The sequence below is a fragment of the Leopardus geoffroyi genome, chromosome A1, assembly GCF_018350155.1.
Source record: "Leopardus geoffroyi isolate Oge1 chromosome A1, O.geoffroyi_Oge1_pat1.0, whole genome shotgun sequence".
Taxonomy (NCBI): Eukaryota; Metazoa; Chordata; class Mammalia; order Carnivora; family Felidae; genus Leopardus; species Leopardus geoffroyi.
Genome location: NC_059326.1, coordinates 163,973,150 through 163,994,785, shown reverse-complemented (window position 1 = coordinate 163,994,785; position 21,636 = coordinate 163,973,150). Strand labels below are relative to the sequence as shown.

At 38.1% G+C, this 21,636-nt stretch overlaps 1 protein-coding gene and 1 non-coding gene across 2 annotated transcripts in view; one reads left to right on the top strand and one right to left on the bottom strand.

The window, feature by feature from the left end:
• The window catches only part of LOC123609314, a 110,422-nt gene that overhangs the window by 53,182 nt on the left and 35,604 nt on the right, over positions 1-21,636 (top strand). The gene's annotated exons all lie outside the window — the stretch shown is intronic.
• On the bottom strand, positions 12,106-12,178 carry TRNAA-UGC. Its single transcript has one exon. It is a non-coding gene; the product is annotated as a tRNA-Ala (tRNA).

Here is a 21,636-nt window from a genome sequence, read left to right as displayed (position 1 = left end):
AGCAACCTACGTCAAGTACCCCGTCCCTGAACATTCTCATTATACAGCACTGAGCCCAACCATTCTCAACCACCTGATCCAATATTTTCCTTTGACCAGCATGCATAATAGCATTTATAGTAAAAAAAATTTTAGGTTCCCCATTCTTGAAATTCAGAATGATTCATGGGATCCAGTGTTTTAGGGCTGGATTTGGCAGGTGGCAATCTTGGGACTGCTGCTGCCTGCAGATGTTATGTTTGGCTTGCACGATGTTTTTATAAATTTTTTAATTAAATGCATTCAGGTGAAGCATGTGCTGTCCAATTTGCCATGATCCCTAGTACTCCTCATTTCCTTACACTGAGTCCAGTCATTTAAATTACCCAGTAGGCCCTCTAAGATTTTGAGTGTATGAATCCTGGGGTAGAATTTATGTGGAAAAATTAAAAGTGTGGTGGTATTGTGGTTAAAATTAAAATAGTTTTTTTTTTTTAACTGTTTCTAGTCCTCTTTGGGAAAGAAATGTGGATCTTATAGTCAGTTTGGATACAGAACATCATTGGCACAATAGGTTTTAATGTGGAGATAGTAGAATATAAAAATAAGGCTTTATTATTATTATTTTTTTTGATGAAGGACCAAAATCAGATCCCCTATGGAGCTACAAATTCCAGAATACATTATGTATGATCTTTAGAATAGACAGCAAGGACTGAGAAGAATTAAGGGGGCATAATAAGAACATGCCAGGATAAATTAGCAGAAAATGAACTCAGCCATACAGTATTCACTCAAGCAATAAATATTTATCAACTGCTTTTATGAGCCAGACATTATGCTAAACTGTGGAAACATATATGAAAAAGAGCTGGTACCTGCCCTATTTGTGCTAATGGTTACATAGAGGAGACTGATATTAAGGAATACATTCATGGGGCACTTGGGTGACTCAGTCAGTTAAGCATCTGACTTCAACTCAGGTCATGATCTTGCGGTTTGTGGGTTCGAGCCCTGCGTCAGGCTGTGTGCTGACAGCTCAGAGCCTGGAGCCTGCTCCAGATTCTGGGTCTGCCTCTTTCTCTGCCCCTCCTCTGCTCACACTCTGTCTATCTCTGCCTCTCAAAAAATGAATAAACATTAAAAATTTTTTAAAAAATAATACGTTCACAAAAAAATCGCAATTCTGAATAGTGCTATAAGTAAAATTACAAGGTGAGAGAAGAGAAAGTAGCAGTCTGGATCCAACCAAGAGATATAATCACACAGTGATTTAAATAAGTGAAGTTTAATACAAAGTTACTAAACTATGATAAAATAATAACTATAGGCTATAAGAAAACTATATGGTATGGGGTGGGGGAGGGGGTCCCCAAGCAAGGACAAACTTAGAAGTAGTTAGAAGTAGGACCCCTCTCCAAGGCTGGGGATTCAGATCTCCTTGGGAAATGTAGTTGAATCCACTGAATCGCAGGGAAGCTCACTGGTTTGCTGGGCCATCCAGGGACCTGCAGATTAAGTGTGCAATCACAGGGCAAACAGGAAGCAACACTTTGGATCACAGATGGGGCAGATGTACAGAAACAGGTAGCCTGTGCATGGCTAGGTAACAAGAATGGGGATGCCAGTGTGGCAGGAGGCCTGGAGCACAAGGTGTCCTTGTAGGAAAGACTATTTCTGGAGGGTGGTGGTACGGGGCAAACTGCAGGAGACAAATGTAGGGAAGAGGAGAAGTGAGCACATGGAATCAGGGTGCCAGCATGGCCAGGAGACCTGCAGCATAAGATGTCCATATGGAGAGGGTCACAGGAAGGTGACCACTAGGCCACACTGGAGCTGCAAGGTCTACAGGGACAGCATGTTGGGACAGTACACCCCCAGGTGTCCACATACCCACACTGCAGGACCCATCCTGAGCCACTGGCAAAGGCAGGAGCTCCCATGCTTCCTCCAGCAATTTGCCTCCAGCGCCCTCTACTGAAAAAGCTTAACACCACACTTACTGTAAGAGAACTGTAGAAAGGCATTCCATCCATTATTGCGGAGCCTATACTGAGAAGTAAATTCGGAGCTGAGAATCAATAAGTTCACAACTGGCACGAAAGTAAAATGGAGGGTCTAGGATAAATTAAGAAAAGGGGGAATAGGTAAGAAATTCCTTCTTGAGGATATAACATTTTAGCTGAGGCCTGAAGGTTGAATACAAGTTAGCCAGACAGGAAGTTGGAATGAGCATTCTCCAGGCAGAAGAAACAACACGTGGGAAGTCCCTGAGCTGTAAAAAAGCTTGCCAAGTTTAGATATCTCCAAGAAAGCCCAGTGTGGCTAAAACAGAGTGCACAGAGGAGGGTGGGGAAGGTGGGGGTCAGGTTAAAGAGTTAGGTAGGAGGTTGGTGATATGAGAGGTCTGAGTCAATGACAGGGATCTTTGGATGTTCTCCTAACTACAATGGAAAGCCACCAAAATATGTTAGGCAAAGGAATTCTCTAAAGATTATTCTGACTGTTACATGGAGAATAAATTGGAAGAGGATAAGAGTGGAATGGAAATACCAGTTAGTTAGCTAGTCCCATAGTCTAAGCAAGAAGAGATAGTGGCCTTGACCAGGGTGGGAATAATAAAACTAAGTGGACAGATCTCCACACATATTTAAAAGCTAAAATCAACAGGATTTGGCAATGAATTAAATGTGTCAGAGAAGGGGGATATAAGGGACATCCTTTGAAGGATGACTTCAAAGTTTTGGCAAAAGTAACTGGCTGGATAAGGAACCATTTACTGAAGAGGGAATAGGTTACAAGAGTACAGGTCAAAATGAGATTAGTAGTTCAACTTGAACTACTATGGCATATATAAAGAGAGAATTTATAACATTGTATATACTGCATATGTTATAGTATAGCATATATATAGTACTTAAAGCCACATAAATTGATGAGATTGCCAAAGGAGACAATATAAAGTGAGATGAAAAGAGAGCCCTCAACTTAAATCCCAAGGGTGGACAGAGTAGCAGAAAATAGGAATGGAGCATCTGGGTGGCTCAGTCAGTTAAGCATCCAACTCTTGGTCTCAGCTCAGGTCATGATCCCACAGTTCGTGGACCGGAGCCTTGTGTCGGAGGCTCTGTGCTTAGGATTCTCTCCCTCTCTCTCTCTCTCTCTCTCTGCCCTGCTCCTCCCACCTCTCTCTCTCTCTTTCTCTCTCTCTCAAAATAAGTGAACTTAAAAAGGAGAGGGAAATATGGAGGGGGGTTGAGAGGGGTAGCCAGAGAGATATAAACAAAAAGTGTGTCATGAAACCATGAGTTTTTAAAAAGTTTCAAAAAGGAGGGTTACCAGTGTCTCCCAGTGCTGCTGAAAGGCCATGCCATGATGAGTATTAGGAAGTATCATTGAATTTGGCATCATGCAAGTACTTGGAAGTTTTAGTAAGAGAAATCTAGCTTACACAGCGTGAAATAATTAATGTGCATTCAAAAAATGTAAACAGCATTTGTAGACCAGTCTTTTAAAAAGCTCGCCTATAACATAGACTAGAGAAGTAGTGTGATAACTGAAAAGTATTTAGTTCATTTAGCGTGAATTTAATTACTTATATAATTGGGTTTACATCTACTTTTGTTATTTTTACTTTCCATTTGTCTCTCTATTCTGTTTCTTTTCCTTACCTTTCTTGCCTCCTTTCAATTAATTAGTTGTAAAATTCCACTTAACTTGGTAGTTATTAAGTCTTTTATTACTCTTGTGATTATCAAAAATATTACAACATGTGTTTAAACTTATTAGAATTGAATATAAATTTGTACACATACTATTTTATGGGCACAAATAATATGTTTGGTTACCATGTATTTTAATTCTATACAGATTGCAAATCCTCTAAGATATTATTCTTTTAAACAACCAATATTCAAATATATATACATATATATGTGTATATACATATATATATATATATATATATATATATAGAGAGAGAGAGAGAGAGAGAATGAGAGGAAGCATGAGGAGGGAAGGGGAGAGAGAGAGAGAGGGAGGGAGGGAGGGAGGGAGGGAGAGAGAGAGATAATGAGAGAGAATGAGAGAGAATCCTAAGCAGGCTCCATGCTCAGCGAGAACCCCAACACAGGGCTTGATCCCACAACCCTGGGATCATGACCTGAACTGAAATCAAGAGTTGGACACTGAACTGACTGAGCCACCCAGGTGACCCAATATTTTTTTATATTTACCCACATATGTATCTTGTTCTATTGGTATTCATCTGTTTCTGCATCTTCAAGCATTTAACCTGGCAACATTTTCCTGAACTTCTTAAGAGAAAGCCAAAAGAACACTCTCCTTGTCTCATTGTGCTTTATTCTGTATATATTCTTTGGACATACTTGCAACTGTATAGTTTAATAGCAAATTAACCCCCAAAGATCTTAATTTTAATAATTATATTGTCAGTACTAGTTCCCATTTGATTTGTTTTCTGTAGTTTCCTGCATATGCTGAAATGCTTCAACTTGTTCTTTATTTTTGAACGTATTTAAAAAACTTTTTTGTTGTTTTTATTTATTTTTGAGACAGAGAGAGAGACAGAGGGTGAGCGGGGGAGGGGCAGAGAGAAAGGGAGACAGAATCCGAAGCAGGCTCCAGGCTCTCAACTGTCAGCATAGAGCCTGACACAGGGCTCAAACTCAAGAACTGTGAGATCATGACCTGAGCCGAAGACGGATGTTCCACCGACTAAGCCACCCAGGTGCCTTATTTTTTAACATATTAATCATAGTCATTCTAATGTCCACCCTTTATTAGGATCCCTTATAGGTCTGTTTCTGTCATCTGCTTAGAATGATAAGGCACTAGTTTCCGTTAGAATGATAAAGGCACTAACTAGTCCCAGATCATCTTAATCTAATCAGTGCTAAAATAATTGTAAGGCAGCTTTCAGTCCTTGTGAGGGTTGGCCTTTTTGCCATTCACCCTGACTCCCAGGGCCATTGTTTGGGGTACTAACTCAGAGCCTGATTTATCTGGACCACCTCCCTGATGGGGTCTGAACTCTATTAAGGCTATTGAAAATTCTTCTTAGCTTCTCAGCCTTTTCCGATGAAGTGACCCCAATGTTGGGCTCATCTCCTGCTGGATTTTAACCCCATTATTCTTTGCTGTCTTACAAGCTCTCTGAAGTATTTGAAGAGGCACTTATAAATATACCTTGACTTTTCTATTTTTCTCAGTAATAGAGTTGGTATTAATTAATTAGTCTGCCATTACCAAAACAATTCTAATGACAGGAGAAAAGGAAGTATGAGGGAAAAGTTGTCCTGTTTCTGTTTTTAAGGTACAAGGTACCAGTTTAAGTGTGAATGTTGCTGAGGGTAAAGTCAAACAGAAAGAAAAAAGTTGAAGATATAGGTAAAAAGAAATAACTGATGGATATGTTTACCTTATAAGCCATCTATCTTAAAATTTGGGTGTATCTAGCTCACAGGTACCAGAAGAGAAATTGAACTTTATGAAGGTTAACACTGAATGTTCAGCCAGATTAAAAACAAAAGGAAGCATTTTCTGTCCATTATAGAAAACAAGCCAGCTTTTGTCTGCTCTATAAATCTGTGCATGCAAGAACCCAAATGTGGGTGTGGAGGGTGGGGGCTACTGGGGACTGGAGACATTTCTCACACTGGGCTTTACAGTGTTATGCTTTAAATATTTGTCTCTATTTCGGGAGTTCTGATCGTCACAGCATATTTACTTTGCTATGTTGGAGGAGGAGCCCAAGGGACTGAATAACACACAATAGTGTGAGAGACTTCATTTTGAACAAAAAGTAAAATTTGGAGCATGAAATAAGATTAATTATTTTGTTATATGTTTTGAATCTCTTTTGTAAGTGAAACTTGCTAATCTTCGATTTCCTTTTATGAAAGGAAAGTGAATGATATTCCCTTCCAATGTTGCCAAAATGCTAACAATTCACTTGCAAAAGCTGTAAAGCTCTAAAAGTAAATGGAGACAGGGCGACCTAGGATAGAGTGCAGGATTTGAAGGTGAATCTAGCTCTATAGCCTCCAATCTTAGAATAGTTTTTTATTATGACTTATAGTAAACTAAGGGTTACCAAGAAATGGTTAAGTCTTGGTATTTGCCCCAGAACTGATCCAAGAAGCAGAGGAAACCAGGCTCACAGAACTGGTTTGATTGAACAGTAGAAGGAAGCAATAGAGATGATTTCCGATGGCACCTTATGGTTTTGCTTGTTACCAGAATGTTTCCATGCTTTTAGATGCGCAGGTAACCATATGAGGAAACAGGATATTGGAGGTCTGGGGAGAAATCTGGCTAGAGATTCAGTTGTGTTAGTCATTTGAATATAGAATTGGCACCATACGCCATGAGATAACCTAGGAAGAATGGAGATTACAACAGAAGGAGCTTAGGTCAAAGCTATTGGGATGAGGACAGAGCCAGTCAGAAGTCTGGCTCAGGAATGAAGATCCAGTATTAGAGGTTGAACAGGAACAGACAATGAGACAAGAGAAGTCTTATGATCCCAAATGCCAGAGACAAATGTGTTTCTAAAAGGTAGGAGCAGTCAATGGAGTCAAATGCTGCTATGAAGTAATTTCCTTCTGGATACATACCTCTTAGTGGGAGAATGGACCTCCCTTGCTATGGCTGGCCATGTCTGCCTACATCTTTGATCTTACTTTTTCCTGATCTAAGGCAATTTGTCTCTGTCATCCTGAGGGGAAACTCCCTTAAATGCATATTTCTTGTAATATTCTCTCTTCTCCCCCTTTTAAGGCAAACTCTCAGAGTGATCTATTAACATCTTTTACTTTTTTTCTTAACCCACTGCAATCAGGTATCTGTTTCTGCTCTCATGTGATTGTTGAAATTATAATCATGTCTAGATTATCCAGGAAAAGAGTGTAGGATGGGAAAAGCAATGGGCCACTGACATTTCATGGGGCATGATGTCTACCTGATAAGGCTCTTACGTGGATTAAATAAAGTAACACTTGTAAACTAATAATTACAGGGTCTTACACATAGTTTCAAATACTAGATTCCATCTCCTTGATCCATTGTACCCTCTTCTAACTACCTGTGGTCACATAGTTCATAAGTGATTGCTGATTCAAACTGAGGTCTGCTTGGCTGAAAAGGCTGCCTGCCTGCAAACTACCTGCTCCTGGAAACCACAGTCCCTGTCCCAGTTCCTAGGTTCACACCTCCACACTGGACCTCACCCTGCTAATCTGCTTCTACCCCAGATATCAGCCTTCATTGGCTGCCACCCCACTTGTCCCGACACCCTGACTGTGTCAGCCCCCAGAGAAAGTTGCAGGATAAAAGGGAGGTTAAGGTAAGAACTGTTAAGTAAGATGTGTGAGCATTATTTGCCAAGTTCACAGGAATGAAGCAAATAAATACCCAATGAATGGAAGAATGCTTGTGGCATTCAGAAATCAGGGAATGAGTCAGTATATGCATGTGATCAATATAATAGGGGCTCTGCAAATTTGCAGTAAGATTTCCAATAAGTTCATTTCTTAAGTTTCAATACCTTACGGAAACCTTAATTTGTAATTTAAGAGATGCCCAGTAGGTGGTGTGGCTTACTCACGGATGGTTTTTCAAAGCCAACCACGGATAGTATAGTTTGAATCATAAAATTCTTATTAATGCAGGAAGAGTTTGGAAAATAATTTAGACCATCTTCCTCCTTTTCCAAAATAGGAAAATGGGGATTAAAAAGTATATAATTTACAACAGAAGATCCAGCACTTAAACCAGGTGGCTGATAGTCACCTGAAACTCTATTTATACTAGATGCTAGCCTCCAACTTTGGGTAACTTCCCCTAGGAAAACCATGCAATCACTAAGCAGCTAAGACTGGGTTAGGAGTGTGTAGGTATACACGTGAAAAGTTTTCTGCTGTGGGATGACCACATTCTTAGGATGGAACTGTATTGGAGCTATTTATACAGTATAAGAAGTCTCAATAAAAAGGGACATTTAAAATGCAAAGAAATGCACTCCTTCACCTTTCTGACTTTCTCCCACCACCTCCTGCTTTTTCCCCTACAACAAAATCCCACCTTCTAAGTGTTCCCCATTCAGGCTGTAAATTAGAAGAAAGCCAGTTTCCAAAAATGGCTTACTTCCCAGCCTACCTCAGAACCCAGAATTCCCAGAGATAAAGGCAAGGTCATCACGTCATGTCCACTTCTAAAAGACATTCCTGGGAGAAGTTCACATCCATTCCATTACTGGAAAAATGATTATTGAAAACTTATTATATGCCAGGGATAGAACTGTAAAAAGAGTAGTCAACACCAACTATTCTCATGAAATTTTATCTTACTGTAGGAAGAGACAGAAAATAAACAAGATAATTTCAGACACTGTTAAGTATTTCGATTTGAGAGTGGCTACAGGGAGGGATGGGATTAGGAGGCTATTTCTGAGGAATAGTCAAGAAAGTTTGTCCGAGAAGATGATATTTCAGATATAACAAAGATTCGGAGGAATGATTTCAGCAGAAGAAACAATTAGTGCAAAGACCTGAAGAGGGAGTATTAAGCTGTTTTCAATCATTATATCCTTAAAAAGCATTAGGTAGTTCATCAGATTGCATCTTCAAACCTGCCACCTGATGAAAAGAAAGATATTGAAGGAACTAAAGTTTAAATCAGCGAAAGGGGAAGCTGGAACGAGTCAGGTGTGTCCCTTTGCCCTAAAGCATAGATGTGGGGGAGAAGGGAGGCCAGCAGTGCAACACTGGGCTGGGGCGGGGGGTTCCAGAGAGGAGACATCACAAGAAAGCAGAAAAGATTTACCAAAGGGACAAACTAAGTTCACCAAATACAAACTGTATTTGGTACTTAAGAGGTACTTAAAAGTAGCTCTTAAAAGAGCTTTTAAAATAGCCTGCTTATTTCCATCTCAGTGGTTCTTAAAATGTAGTCTAAAAGTCACAAATTAGAAGGGTGCCTAAGTGGCTCAGGAGGAGCCTCCGACTTTGGCTCAGGTCTTGATCTCACAGCTTGTGAGTTCAAGCCTCACATTGGGCTCTGTGCTGGCAGCTCAGAGCCTGGAGCCTGCTTTGGATCCTGTGTTGCCCTCTCTCTCTGCTCCTCCCCCCTCCCCCCCCCCCCCCCCCCCCCCCCGTGCTCTGTCTCTCTCTCAAAAATAAATAGAACACTAAAAATTAAAAAAAAAACAAAAAACAAAAACACAGGGCGCCTAGGTGGCTCAGTTGGTTAAGCATCCGACTTCAGCTCAGGTCATGATCTCGCGGTTTGTGAGTTCGACCCCGCGTCAGGCTCTGTGCTGACAGCTCAGAGCCTGGAGCCTGCCTGGATTCTCTCTCTCTCTCTCTCTCTCTCTCTCTCTCTCTCTCTCTCTCCCCCTCTCTCACTCAAGCTCTGTCTCTCTCTCTCTCTCAAAAATAAATAAAACATTAAAAATTAAAAAAAAAAAGCTACAAATTTGAATCACCCAGGCATTTGTCAGAGACCTCTGGGTATCATATCAGGTTTTTCAAATCTCAATTTATGGGATGGGAATTATAATAAATAATAGGTTTATTATAATCAGAAATTATAATAAATTATAGATTTATTATAAGTAGAATATGTATTACAATAAATAGACACAGACACACTGTGAATGTCACACACACTAAAGTTGAGAACTGATGCTCTGTAGAATTTGCATTTTACCAGAGATGCAGCTCCTCAAAGAGTATGGCCTTCTATTTCTGCTAGCACAGGCTCTGCTGTTCAAAGTAGGAAAAGGCTAAAACACCTCTGAGGAAAAAAGGGAAGATTAATGCACGATAAAAAAAACAAAACAAAACAAAACCTGCAAAACATTAGGAACTTTTAAAGAGATCTTTCTTTAATAGCTCCCTTTCTAAAAAACACATAGGTCTTTGGTAATGTGTGGGGTTTTTTATCTATAATATATAAAGGAGCCCTTTTCTTTCTAGATTTGAATAAACAAAGGACCTTAGGCTTTCCTCGAGGGTACAGTATTATTTTTCCTATGGATATTGTAATTTTGTGGGCAACATGTTCTCTCCCTACATCTCAAGAGCACCGAGTTCTCACCTCATCCAGCTCTTGGGGATGCATAAGAGAGAAAGTTCCATACATGGAATTGTGGGTTGGGAGGTTGTGACTTCAACTCCCACAGTAGACAACAATGACAACATGGCAAATGCTTTTGGAATGGTGAAGAAAATTAGTATGTTCCTCAATCCACTGGTATCTTTGTATTTGATTTAGAAAACTATCACCAAAAAAGGAAGAGTAAATTTGGACTTCTTACCCACCCACCTCCCATCTGTAATTAGGTACTGAGGTGTTTTGTTTTTTTGTTTTGTTTTTTTACTAACACTTCCACTTACCCAACCCCAATAAACAAACAAAAAGAATAGGATTATATCTGATTGCCTGATACAGCCTGATACATTTAATGCTTGATTTCTTTCTTACTTTTTAGCATCAAAAATTTGAAGAGAAAGCATAGAATTTCTTTCTCCCATAGATTTTTCTGGTAGGCCACAGTGCCTAGCAGTAGCCACGGTTGTAGCAGTGGGGCTTTGGAAAGATGTTTCAAAAGCCTACAACCTTTGCTTAAAGACTCTTCAACCACTGTTCACATTCCAAATGCTTTAAGCAAAATGTCAGAGGCTTCATCAGGATGAAAATTATTTTATGGTTTCATAACACACTAATTTCCCTGGAATTGCCTTATCTCCTTACCTCAGTAAAATATCTGCTAAACCAGCAAAAGGAGAATCAGTCAATTAAAGTTTGTGTATTTGTTCTTCACAAGGAATTCTTAGGATACAAGTTTAAGAATGGACAATTAAGGCAAATTATTCATGAGGTACATATGCCATTTGCATTTTTCCCTTTGGGATACATTTGTCATCGTCATTTACATGGAAGGTATTGCTTGCAGATCTGCCCTTTTGCCTCAGAACTAGGATAATGTTTCCATTTCAACTGAGTCATCCTTGTCCTAAATATTGCATAGTGGCACAGACTGACATCTGCTGTTTCCTTGGGCCAAACACAATGATGAGGCAAACAAGGCTACGGTCCCCAAATCTCTTGTTGTGTGCCATTTTGTGTGGTGGTCAGATGTGTTTGTATATTGCAAGGAATTATAATATTGAATTAGTTGCATAAAATCCTACCCAAGAAAAATTTTTTTTCCTGCCCAAGACATTTTAAAATAAAAGGCTTGCAAATGGAGTACCTGCTCTAGCTATGAAAAATGTGTTCTGAAAGCACAGAGGGAACATTTGCAACTTGAAACTTTTCATCAGAAATTGAGAGAACTCAAGGTCAGTTTAATATTAATTCCCACCCAGCTCTTTCATCTAACAGATATCAAGTTGCATTTGAATCTGGTAAAGAGATATAAATTTAGGTCAGTTTAGCCTTCACAGGACAAATTCCTTGAGAAATATTCTGTATCTGTCTATTCAGTCTTGAGTATCATTAGGTTATTTTAAGGTGAAAATGACCAAAACTTACCTTTTTTCATAGAAAGGGAAATTCATTTCTGGTAAGTTGAAATTGCCTTTGAATAATTTATAGGGAACGGAGAATTCATCAGATCTCATATCATCAGCAGCCATGAGATTGCCTTGTTCTGTAATGGGTGCTATGGGAACTGGGAAGCTGGAGTTGGTTAGCATAATTTCTAACCAGAATCTCATACAGGTTAAAGGGAGGCAACATTTAAGAAATGGAAAGTCTGAGTCAAAACTATGTAAAAAGGAACCTTAAAAAAAAAAAACAGCCTCAGTATAAAGGATATTCTCTAGACCTCCTACCCCAATGCTGATATTCACTCTACCATAGTTCTCAGACAATATGCAGGGCCTTGTCTCATAATATCACCACCCTCTTCTTTTCATTAGGTGGGGAGGTGATAATAACAGAAACAACAAGATAAAGTAATATAGCCAAATAAAATGAAAACAGTTTAACCTGAACGAAGTGAGAAAAGACCCGCAATTCATTGCTGATTAGCTGCTTATTCTTCTATTCAAATATTAGAATTCTCTCTCCCACTCTTTTCTTTTTAAGTAAACTCTATGCCCAAGGTGGGGCTTGAACCCATGACCCCGAGATTGCAAGTCACGTGCTCTACCAACTGAGCCAGCCAGGTTTCCCTCTCCTACTCTTTCAAACCTGCTGCTGAAGCAACTACCTTGAATCCTTTTTAAAATTTAGAAATTTATCATCTTGGGACTTCCTCTAGATCCCATGTATAATCGTCTTGTTCATTAGTTTAAAATGCTTAATGACCATCTTTTGTGTGCAAGGGACACAGCTGATCATTAGTCTAAAAACCAAGGTGAATAGTACCAAGCTCCTACTCTCATAATGGGTGGTAACTGAACTTAAACTTGTACCTTGGGTCGGATTTCTGCACACATAATGGGGGAATAAATTCCAGATGGAAGTAATAGCCTGGGGAAAGGCTGGATAAGAATGTAGTTGGACCCAACCAAGGAACTCTAAGTGGACCAATTTGATTGCATCGTGAGGTATATGGGGAAGACTGATAGAGACAGATTGTAAAGATAGACCAAAGCCAAATACTAACAAATCTTAAATTCACAATAGAGAGCTGTACCTTGTGTAGGTGGCAATGAAGAATCACTGAGTAGTTTTTAACCCCCAAAGCATAAATGAAAGATAAATTAAGTTATTCTTTAGATTGTGGGGCAGTGCTGGGAGGTTGGGTTGTAGGCTGAATTAGAAAGCCTTGCATTAATGCAGGCAAGAGATAAGGGGCTAAATTTGGGTGATGGCACCAAGAATCAAGGAGAGAAAATTGATCTCAGAAATATCTTAGTTATGTATCTGCTATTCCAAACTTTTTCTTGCTATCCTACCTTGCTTTCCACCACTCTTATATACTCTATCCCACTATAGACACCCACTTTACAGTACAGTGACCAACTTCTCCAGCCCATAGATAAGAAAGTCCTTAACCTGGAGTCCAAAGACCCCTGAGAGTATAATATTAAACGCTCCTTGGACCTGGATGGGGGAAACATTACATCTTTATATTCAGTCACCTCTAACTGAAACTTAAGATTTTCCTCCATTATAAAATAGGAAACAAATCACTATAAAATTAGCTGTTCTGTCAGCTTTTTAGTAACAGAAATTATAGATATGTCATATTACAGTTATTGTCCATATATTAATATATAGATTGTATTCATCACTATTTTAAAAGTAAGACAGCAGTTAGGCCCATTACCACATCCTATTGTCTAATGTGTGACTAAAGAGGCAAATGCTACCGTATCTCAAATTTGTCTTTAATATTTTGATAATGGTATTTCAGTATAATTGATTTCCTTTGTAATCCTATGTGATTTTGGTGAACACATTTTAAAATGTTAGTCTTAAAAAAGATACCCAAGCTTCTCCAGACTGCCAAATATCAAGAAGCCTTGTAGAGATCTGGATCATCATTTGAGGTCATGTCCTGACACAATTTCATCACCATCTTCAAGGTCTAGCTCTCTATGCTTGAGAGAAAATATTCCATCTGTCCCTCCTAAAGGCAGCTTTGTTTTTGTCCATCACCTGTAGACCAGGGAGGGAAAAATATCCCCTCATTTGCCACTTTATTGCTAGTTTCACCTCTTCCTTCCTACCCTCACCTCTATTAAAACTTCTTGTATTTTATGAACTTTCTTTGGTATACACTCAGAATGCCAATGCTTCTGTAACCAAGCATAATCTCCATCTCCATTTTGTCCTTTTTTTTTTTTTTTTCCTGGAGAATGCTTTCTATGTGAGATAAATACCGTACTATTCCTGGATCTAGTCAGTTTGTCATTGCTGCATATCGGAAGCCAACAACGTTTAAAGGTGAACGCCAGTCTGTATTAATTCACTTCCTTATAAGTGGGAGCAGGAGGTGAGAGAGGAATTTCCTGCTGGGAAATTAATGCTGCAGGAGGCACCTTGACAGGACTGTTGACTATCCAGTAATGTGGGGAGAAAAGGCAGGAAGGATATTATTGACTGAACAATGGAAAGAAGGTATTTTTAGGGGACAAGATGTGCACCAAACTTAAATTTCATCTAGGACTGACCCTGACTGCTCCCACGGAATTCTTGCGCACTGCGAATCTTGGCACATGTGCATAAATTGATAACCTCTGTTACATAACTTTTGAAAGGGCACAGGCTTAGGCCACACACTGAAAATGAAAGCACAAGGAATGTTTTCTTTGTTGACATTGTGATGAAACTAGAATAATGTTTAACAGCAGATTTAGTTTTCATGAAAGTGCCTTCCAATTTACCTCATTTTCTATAACCAAGAGATGGCATTGGCAATGGGAAAGAAGAGAATATGCATACTATAGAACTTTGTGGGGATTCCACTGTGGTTTTGTGTTGTTAGGTCTTTTTTTCTTTTAACATATACATTCAATGACTAATGAAAAAAAATAATTAGCTGGCAAATTGTACAAGACATTTTCATCAATATTCTCTACCATATTGCAAGTAAATAATGAGGTTTCAGGGGTTGTTTCTGAAAATCTGTAACTTGACACTTTCAGTAATAATCAAGAAAATAGGAATGTGAAGTTTGATCTTTGAGATTGGAGCTGTGGATGCAAAGATTTCTAGTGTCACAAAAGGTAGGCTTAGAATTCAAATGACTTTCATAATTTGAAGGAATTATTGGGTGGGGACGGATATATACTAAGGGAAGGGGAGTCAAATGCATATTTGTGTGAGACCAAAACTGTGAAGGGGTTAGTGTGGGCCATTAGCATCCAGAAAGCAAAACCTAACTTGAAAATGCAAAAATGTTCACTCTCTGGCTACTGTGAAGCCACTGTTTCTCTAGGACCGGGAGTGCTTTTTCTGACCACAATGTCTGTGGAGACAAGAAGGAGGAGGGCAACTGTCACAGGAGAGGTCAACATCCATAGGGTACTAAGAAAGGAATTACTAGGGGTGCCTGGGTGGCTCAGTCGGTTCAGCATCTGACTTTGGCTCAGGTCATGATCTCATGGTCTCGTCGTTAGTGGGTTGGAGCCCCTCGTCAGGCTCTGTGTTGACAGCGTGGAGCCTGGAGCTCACTTCAAGTTCTGTTTCTCCCTCTCTCTCTGCCCCCAAAATAATTTTAAAAAAGAAAGAAAGTAATTACTAAAAAAAAAAAAAAAAACCCAAAAGTGCAAGGATATGACATTTGAAAAAAAAGAAGGTCGTGGGAATTAAGATGAACAGGCCAGTATTGCTCCATAGTGGTATTCAAAGAGGCCACAGGACAATGTGCTGAGTTGTTCATACGTAAATTATTTTCAGTTTAAGGGTTTATCCTTTCCTCTGCGATTATGTCCTTCCTAATTTTCTGGTGTTAAATTGCCTTTTCTTTTTAAATTACAAATGATAGTAGCTTTTCCTTAAACCCTCCTTTTGGGGAAATTTTTTTTTTAAAGAAAATTGAGAAGTACATCCAATCTCCCCAACTCCTTTTCATTCTCTACTCTTAGCATGGCTAGTCCGGACTAGTGAATACCTGAACTTGTTCATTACATAAGCCTTTCAGAAAAATTTAAGCACATATTCTCAGTATATGGGACTTTACTTATAAATTATATTGATATGCTGCCCTGATAATATATACTGATATTATTAAACTTACACACATAAAAATATAAATTTAAAAGGATGAAATGAAAAATAAACATTAAAACTTTTTACTTATTAAAGATTCTAGGTCACCTGGGTGGCTTATTAGGTTTCAGCATCTGACTTCAGCTCAGGTCATGATCTAACAGTTTGTGAGTTTGAGCCCCACGTGGAGCTCTGTGCTGACAGCTCAGAGCCTGGGGCCTGCTTCAGATTCTGTGTCTCCTTCTCTCTCTGCCCCTGCCCCACTCGTGCTGTCTCTCTGAAAAATAAACATTAAAGAAAATTTTTTTAATTAAAAAAAAAGATTCTAAAGAATCCTTCTGTTCTCTCTCATCTTAAAAGTATTGTTGGGACCAACTTATTTAATATACCTTATTAAAAAAAAAATCTTGGCACTTTGTGAGACCCGAATTCAAAGGCCTAGCTAAGAATTCAGTTTATTTTCATACATAGTTTTAGTGGCTGTCATAACTAATATACACACTTTACAAAGATAGGGATCCAAACAGAAGAAATGCCTTATTGGCTACACTTCTTAAATCATGGTACTCGTTTTCAATCCCATTCACCAATTGTGCAAAGGTTTTTCATTTACATTTGGCTAGTAAATTTCCTTCTTCCCTGATGTCAGTCACTCATCCATGCAAACTATCTATTTTTAACAAATGGATTTAGAACATCTTACTCGGAAGATTTTTAAATTCTAAGTCCCTAAAATGTAGAAATATGAGTTTTTATAGATGAAATCCACTCTGTATGGCAACTAAAACATTAATGAGAGAAGTATCCCCCAAATACTTTCTTCATAACATGAGTTTCTTTCAAAAGCAGCTCCTTTCTCATCCATTATTAAAATGTGACCTTTACCTTGAAGGGGCAAATCAAGTCTGCTTATTTTTTCAAATATCTGCTAGGTAACACACTACTGATAGCTACTTGTCATCACAAAAGGTCAACAAAGCTGCAAGTGAGGGTTTTTTTTTTTTTTTTTGGTTGGTTTGTCTGTCTGTTTGTTTGTTTACTAAAGAATACAATATATGATGAATCTTAAATTTGACATGTTATCTTCCTGTAACATAACCAGGAAACCTCTGTATTGTGCAAAATTTTCAAGATCACTGCCCCATATCATTACAAATTATTATAAAGTGTTTTTAAATATAACGTAATCTAATTTCTTAATTCCCTTACCCACATACTAATTTAACATTGCAATATGCTGAGAGTGAACACACAGCCGTGGGTATGCAGTTAATGCCTCCCAGTATGGAACGCACACGCTGCCCTTGGGAGGTGGAAACGTGGGTGCATGTTCCTAGCTAGTAACTGCCTGAACTATAGGCTACATGACAATATATAGCAGGGACAAGCTATATATTAAATTTTAATAAAGCTCAATTAAAATTATATTTGTAGATAAAGTTCTAAAAATAGAAATTCTATTATTTTCTTCTTGCATCTCAGTCTCTGAGGTGTACATACCATGGATAGCAAGGTCTTAATCAATTTGGATAATGTGCTTTTCAAATTTTTTAATTGACTGCCAAAGGCCAATTTGTTTAAATGGCCAAGTTTATTAATTAACATTTTCAATTCTCTTTATGAACACTTTGGGCTATTGTATAGAGCATAGTGTCCACAATTCTTTAATTTGTCTAAGAACAAATTAAAGAACTTAAAGAACTTTGCTCTTAGACAAATTAAAGAATTTAAAGCCTAGAAAATAACTATAGATAAATTAAAATAATGAATTTCTCTTAAGGAACATTGTTGAAACAAAAACAAATTTCTGAAAACGATCTTACTCTATGGATCTTTTCTAAAATATTAAACTGCCTGAGACGAAAGAAATCTATATTACAACGTGGTATTCGAGCCAGACTCTCCTGCTGATCTATGAGCACATAGCCCTTGGGCTTCTGTGTCTGAGTTTTCACAAGAAGAATCTAGACACAGCCTTTCCTGCTGGTTTACTAAGAATGACATTCTCACTATTAAAAGATGTATTTGGTTTCTATTAATACCACTATTATCAGGATTTTGTGATTGTTACTCAAAAAGCTCAACCATTGAAGTTAAATACAAACAGAAATTTAATTGAAGGTTACTAAGACATAAATAGCCTTGAAACATCCAAGCAGTAACATAATGAAAACACTAGCCTTTATATATTGTTTTAATTGATTTTTCATGAAATTGATAGTATAAAATTAGGAGACTATAACAAAGAGCTATAAAAGCATAAGCAAATGAAATTAGTATAATTGTGCCATATAAAATGGCCAAGAAATAACAAGTTGCCAGAAATTTTAAATAATATTTTTATATTTGCAAAGGTACATATTCTTGTGTTTATTGATTACTGTACTCATTGTTAAAAGGATGAATTTCAAAAATACAGTCAACTGTCATTATTCTCAGGAGTTATGTTCTGTGACAACTGCAAACATTGAGTTATGGATACTGAACCATTCCTCCTAAGGGAAACAAGGTTAGGTTCCCACATGCCTCTGGTCACAACACTTTTCTTGAACCTATCAATAGACAACCTTGTTTTATGTGTGTTTCTGTTTAAATATACTTTAATATCTACTGTTAATTTGTTAACATTGAATTTGCAGTCTTACAGCACTGTAACTTAGGCTTGAATGAAGCTTATCTAATGCAGATGACAAGCTCTGACAAGCTCTCCATGAGGCACGTCATAGCCTTCTTGCACTTAGGAACTCTTGCCAACAATTCAATGAGAACAAAATTACCCACACACAAAGTAACAAAAACAAAAATGAAAAAATGTAAAAACACAAAATACATGGCCTAAATATACCAGGAAAAGGACACTTGTTTACAAAATAAGAGCTGAAACGAGAAGACAGAGAGCATTACTTTGTTCAGCCTCAGCTGGGCACATAAGACAACTCAATATTTTGCAACTTTACACATGACCATGAATGACCATGAAAGTGCTATGAGTGTTAATTTGGGGGTTACAAGTAAATTTTAGTAAGTATGCACATTCACAAATATGGAATTCGTGAATAATGAGAACCAACTATTCTGTTCCTTATAAAACCCAAATTAACAGAAAAATAGGGAAGTGAAATACGAAAGATGATTGTTTTTTCATTGTCAAGTTTTACTAAAAAACGGAAGGCAGGTATTAAAGTAAAAATGGCAAATATTTATTAAGGGTTTCTTATGAGCAAATAGGACTCTGTTAAGCTCTTAACAAAGTTTTAATTTCAATAACTCACTTATGTAGTTGACACTATTAGTCACATTTACAGATGAGAAAACTGCGGCTTAGGAGGGAAAACATATTCCCCACGTTCATGCAGCTAATAATTGGCTTAGCTAGAACTCAGTGTAGATTCAAAGGTCAGAGTGCTCCTGCATTTCCATGAAATACGACTTTCCTAAATGTAATTGTAGGCTCTTATTTTGAAATTGACTGATAAATTTACTACAATGGCCCTTTTCATCCATAACCCAGTGGCAGTTTTTAAAACATTTTTTCCTTTGTTCAGGTTCTTACAAACTTTGCATCTAAATATTGTTCATCGTAACCATGCATAAATATTCTGTTGACATTCTTGTAAATTCTGTGGAACATAAAAAAGTAAATGTAGACTTTCAGATAGCATAATTCTTTTTTTCTTGTATTTTGTTCAGGAACACACTCTTTTGAACTTAATTTCTTTTGAAATTAGGAAACGTGTTCTTTCAGAAACCCCTAAAGTAAATCACTCCTTGCATCTGAAACATGCAGTTAACTCTTCTCTATATTTTGTTACGAGTAATTGGAGATTGTGTCACTTCTCTGTTCAAAGTTCCAGTAATTCTTTACTATTCATAAACAAAGTCAAACTCCTCAGCCTGGCATTTAGAGTCTCCGTAACATGAGTCCAACTTCCAGACTTAACCCATGTAGCTTTCCTTAGTGCTTAACTCTGCTCCATCTAGCCTCTTCTAGTTGCTGCTACCCCAGAATACTCTTTCGCTGCAATTCCTGTGCCATTTCTCACATCGTTCCTTGGCTCTCTTACCCTCCAACATCTATAGATGCCAGAATATGGCCTCCTTCATAAGACCGTGTCAGTATCTGCAGATTATAATTAACTTATTCCACCTCCATACTTCTGTGCCTGTGTCTTTAAGAAAGTGCCTACACATCGTAGGTGTTCAACAAATGTTAGTTAAATTGAAATGAAAGAAAAGAGTCATGAATATCTGAAACTTAGGCATTATCTCTTAGGACACCTTCTACACAAGAAAGCAGAGATATCATCTCTGACTCTTGTTGAAAATTTTCCGTGAGGACAGACTAGCTATTTGGTTATCAATCAATAAGTTGACACTTTATTTTATTTTTAACTTTTTTAATGTTTATTTTTGAGAGAGAAAGAGACAGAACATGAGCAGGGGAGGGGCAGAGAGAGAAGGAGACACAAAATCAGAAGCAGGCTCCGGGCTCTGAGCTGTCAGCACAGAGCCTGACATGGGGCTTGAAGTCTTGAACGGCAAGATCATGACCTGAGCTGAAGTTGGACACTTAACCGACTGAGCCACCTAGGTGCCCCAATAAATTGACACTTTGTACAAGTTTTAAAGCTTTTTGTTTTTGTTGGCATTTTCTATACCATCTTAACTGCCTATAAAGGTATTTACTACCCACGGATTTCGTGAATCCAAATCTTGGTCTGGTGAGATCTTAGACCACAGTAGGAACTCTCTTCCGATCTGTAGAAGATGTGGGGATAAATTTCATTCATTGTGCTCTTGTGAACATAAACATGTCTACATTCTTGCAGTTAATTCCCAGTGTGAGAATGAAGAGCAACTAACAGCACCTTGTTTATGAAGCGGAGGGTGTGTTGAGGAAGTAGTGATGGAATGGGGAAGAGTGCCAAGAAATAGAGCACTGAAAAGTAGATCAGAATGAGATGGTAGAGAGCCTTATTAAACAATGAATGGTGTTTGGGCTTTATTCTATAAGTTATGAGGGCTCATTGGAGGCTTTAAGCAAGGATATGACATATTCAGAGTAACATTTTTTTTTTTTTTACAGATCTGTCTTTTAAGCATGGCAGCATAAAGCATTAGCTAGAAAGGAAATTGTTAGCAGGGGAGTTTAGGATAAATGCTTTACTTACCCTCCTGGTGGGATAGGAAAAATGTAGCTTTCTGGAAATCACTAGGGAGACAATCTCATGAGGAAACAAGAGTTGCTGGGTCTCAAGACATCTTCTCTCACCCACTTGGAAGATTTCTCAATCCTCAGCTTCTCGTGTCCCAAAAGAACATAATTGCAGCACTGATAAATTGACTCTTTCCTGTAGATTTTGAGTGACTTACAAAATGTTCATTACTGATGGGGGAACCCGCTTCAGTGAGTTTCAGCTTGAGAAATTTGTGACAGGAAGAAGTAATGATAAAAATACGGGACACTAGGGGTGCCTGGGTGGCTCAGTCGGTTGAGCATCCGACTTCGGCTCAGGTCATGATCTCACAGCTCCTGAGTTCAAACCCCATGTCAGGCTCTGTGCTGACAGCTCAGAGCCTGGAGTCTGCTTCGGATTCTGTGTCTCCCTCTTTCACTGTGCCCCTCCCTCATTCATGTTCTGTCTCTCTCTCAAGAATAAATAAAACATTTAAAAACATTTAAGAAAAAGATATGGGACACTATTAACCAGGGGCATTTCTTTCAAGTTTTCTCACTCAAGCTTCTTTTATTTTTAAAATTTTAATTCCAGTATGATTAACATACAGTGGTATATTAGTTTCAGGTGTACAATACAGTGATTCAACAATTCTATACATTAGTCAGTGTTCATCATAATGAGTGTACTCTATTTTTTTCTTCTAAGATTTCATTTTATTTTTTAACATTTTATTTATTTTTAAGAGACAGAGAGAGACAGAGTACCAGCAAGAGAGGGGCAGAGA